This window comes from Palaemon carinicauda, unplaced genomic scaffold (genome assembly GCF_036898095.1).
Source record: "Palaemon carinicauda isolate YSFRI2023 unplaced genomic scaffold, ASM3689809v2 scaffold1352, whole genome shotgun sequence".
Taxonomy (NCBI): domain Eukaryota; kingdom Metazoa; phylum Arthropoda; class Malacostraca; order Decapoda; family Palaemonidae; genus Palaemon; species Palaemon carinicauda.
In genome coordinates this window covers 47523-51602 of record NW_027168874.1, presented here as the reverse complement: position 1 = coordinate 51602, position 4080 = coordinate 47523, and the positions used below count along the sequence as shown (strand labels likewise).

At 33.5% G+C, this 4080-nt stretch overlaps 1 non-coding gene across 1 annotated transcript; it reads right to left on the bottom strand.

Moving 5' to 3' along the window:
* Nucleotides 1–2527: 2527 nt before the first annotated feature.
* On the bottom strand, nucleotides 2528–2600 carry TRNAR-ACG (transfer RNA arginine (anticodon ACG)). The gene has a single exon. It is a non-coding gene; the product is annotated as a tRNA-Arg (tRNA).
* Nucleotides 2601–4080: the final 1480 nt, after the last annotated feature.

Genomic DNA, 4080 nt, shown 5'->3' with positions numbered 1-4080 from the left:
TAAAAACTCTCTCTCTCTCTCTCTCTCTCTCTCTCTCTCTCTCTCCTCTCTCTCTCTCTACAACGCATGGGTAATGAAAAGTACACATAAACTCAGTAAAACTAACGCCAGTCTGTGGAACACATCCAATGAATCTATTAATTAGTCAATGAACCTCCAAGTCTAAGCTATACTATCATGGTGCAATATAAATAGAAATATTATTTTTCAAAATATTTGGAAACCTAAAACAGAATAAGGATACGAAATATTAACACCATGATACGACGAAACTGGCACCATCAGAATTTACTTGAAGGAATTAAAATCTAATTTGACTGATTAACGAATCACATGACTAAATTCCTTCTCATCAGCATTGGCTGTTATCAAAACACAACTGTCAAGCCTAGCCACAGAGAGTGACAGTAATTGTAATACAGTACTTGGGAAGTAAAACTGAAAATTAAAACGCAACCACTTCTTTAACTACACCCTTGGACATACACTACAGCATCTAATGGAATTTTCCTCCATTGCCTGAATGTACTCTCAAGCAAGAGAACTCTAACCCAAGACAGTGGAAGACCATGGTACAGAGGCTATGGCACTACCAAGAAGAGCTCTCCTTCCCTTAATTACTTTTTTATTATTAATTCATATTAGTATTTTTATATGGTCTTTATTACTTTTATTTTATATTAATATATTCATAATATATTCCTGATATATCATTTGATGGAATATTATTATTTAATATTGCAAGAGGGCCATCTAACCAAGTACCGTAGTAAAAAGACAACAACTCGTTGTGGTAAGAATCATAATAAAGTATGAAATGCTATTCATGTGAAAGAAATATTACTGTAGGATAATTTATACCAAAGTTAGTATAGAGCAAGCGTGATTAAATATTATGTTACATTTTGAATAAAAACAAATGAAGATCAGGTAGAAAGCTGGTGAGGGAAATCTTGAAAAGAGCAGCGCAATCCCGAGTTACCAAGAGTAAAGACATGACAAAGGGCCTATTATCAGAGAAAAGGGAATTGAAAGGGAAACTCCCGTGACACGTAATACTAACTGATGGTGGGAAGTGCAGTGTTATGTTTGTGTATATAAGAGAGGGGGAAGGATAATAATATTTTATTGTGAAGAGAGAGGTGAGTTGGTTTTACTTGATATCCAATGAAAAAGGAAAAGTGAATTTGAGGACTAAACAGGTGGCTGTGGAGTACTTAAATGGAGTATTTAAAACGTTACTCCACGACTCTCGAAGAATTGCATAGGACACAGTCATCTTATTACTGATCACCTATTCTGATAGAAACTCGTCAGCTTCGTTCCCTTTTTTAGAATAGTAATCAATTGAAGTTGCTGGTGAGGCGTTAAATGTAAATGAGCTCGCGATGAATTATTGGAGAAAATTCATTTAATTGGAAGGCTCTATCGTTGTAAGTTTTTTTCTTTTTCTCTTTTAAACGGAACTCTTCGTTTCTGTCAAGTGACGAAGTGTAATTTTTTTCTATATAACAATTAGTGCCAAAGGTTATTACCAAGGGGACTTCTGTTCTCAACTGATAGTAATCTTATTAAATTCAGGGACAAAGATTTTGAACAATGCTTGTCTGTTTGAAAAGGTTTTTATGCGAAATGGAGGAAAACAATTTCTTTGTATTAGGAAATTAGAATCCAGCACAATATTACTTTTAGCTTCCGCAAAACAATTTAAAAATCTCATAGTGATATTTATAAAGAAACTTGGTATGCACATAAAATTAAAATGTTAACCCTATTTTTTTCTATTGGAATTTTGCTTCTCTCTCTCTCTCTCTCTCTCTCTCTCTCTCTCTCTCTCTCTATCTCTCTCTCTCTCTCTCTCTCATCTCTCTCTCTCTTTAAGGGGCAGAATGTAGGTTGGCAATAAACAAGCATTTTTCTAAATACTGAAGTAAACGTCTGACATCGTAGTCTTCCACGGGTGGGTAAACCAAGAAAATATGTCGTAAAATTACAATTTCGGACTGATAACATCAACAGGAAGACTGAAGTAGTATGTATAAAGTCAATCTCTCTCTCTCTCTCTCTCTCTCTCTCTCTCTCTCTCTCTCTCTCTTTATATATATATATATATATATATATATATATATATATATATATATATATTTATCTGACATCATCACACAGGACACAATTATATTAGGAAATTGTATTATCATTTTGGGAAAAGAAATAACGAATATAAGGAAGGTATCCGAAAGTAGAATAAACATAAAGGTAATAAGTTACAAGGAATAAAAAAAAATTCATAAAATAATAAAATAAAAACAAGCAAAATTATAAACACCAAGTTTAATAACTGTAATAAATAAACAAGTAAATAAGGAAGTGAAATACAAAACCATCAACCGGTATGAGGAACCTGAGATGATCTCCCCATCTAAAAATTAATAAGAATAATAATAATAATAACAATAAAAACAGTAATAAATTTCCTTGTCGCATTAAGTGAAACGCGATAAGCGCTGATGGTGCAAAATAATCTCCTCGACCTTGCCAGGATTCGAACCTGGAATCTTCTGATCCGTAGTCAGACGCGTTATCCGTTGCGCCACAAGGCCGTTCCTGCTGTTAAAGATTCAAAACATTCATTATCGATTCCTGAAACTAACTTATTTCTTCTTATTAATGGTACATAAATTTTCTTTATATAACTGATATTGATATTTCACTACCAAGTAAGTAATCAAAATTTTAAATTCTTATGTACAGAGATAAAAGAAGCAAAGCAGTGTAGGACCTGGTTCCCCTAGTTCTATTTCGGTGAAACTTTGGGTATGGGCCAAAAGGCCAAAATGCCACCAGTTGACAGACCGCATCACCTCACTCTCTCTTCTTCCTATCCTGTCCTCACCACTCAACCGGGCTTCAACTACACGTAGCATCTTCTCCCGTACAATGACATGATTGACAAACATATATACAGAAATAAAAAATCATCAAATAAGGAGGTATTTCATCGATTAGAATAAATTGCCATGAGTCCATTTTCCTGAAAAAAAGACTTTACAACTTGAGGTTCCTTAAATGATAATGAGGGAAACGGTGTAGGAGACATGTTGATATTCGAGATACTCGCTAAATTCAAAGCCAGGAATTATATACTTGTATGGGCCTCATTTATACAAAGGTCATGACTGCATATAGCTGGATATATATATATATATATATATATATATAATCCTATAACGAAAACTTAATTTAGTTGCATCTTCTAATATTCCTATGAAGGAGTGTTAGGAATATTCTATTGCTTATTTTCATCGAGCACATGTATCACTACATGTTTCTTAATAAACGTAGATAATGTTGGAAAAAAAAAATGAAAAATGAGATGGCCAGATCCAGTATTCATAAGGACAAATAATTTATTCATCTTCACGGGTTTTAAGAACAATTGTACGAGATTCACAGAAATCAAAGTATTATTAAAGAATTGTGAATACTGAGCGCGATAAATGAAGAGAGAGAGAGAGAGAGAGAGAGAGAGAGAGAGAGAGAGAGACTTACAATAATTGTTTCATACAAGTATCTTCATCATCTGCTTCAAGACATGTTTCGTCACTCTGTGAGTGCTTAATTAAAAGGTGTCACATGATGCCTACTTGTCTCTGGATACCCCCACAAGTTTACTTCAATCATTCATTCGTCATAAAATGTTAACAGAAAAAATTCTACATTTAAAACCCCTTTCATTGAATATGGCATACGTTACAATTACGACGACTGCTCTAGGTTCAGCCTTAAACTAAATAAAACAAGTTATTTTTTTTTCAATGAACATAAGAAAAGAAACGTTCCGGTCTTTCTGCTAACAAAATGTGCGAAAAAAAAACATTATTATAAAACTAACCAACACCGATGATCAGTTGCCTCAAGATAAATGGAACTAATCAGCTCTTATCTTTCATATAACGGAACCAAAGACCCAAATTTACAAACATTTCTGAGAAGACTCAAAGAAACTATATCATTAATCGAAGACGTTAAAGCCAGCAACAAGAATGAAACATGAAAAAAGGCTTGACCAAAAAGAAGTAA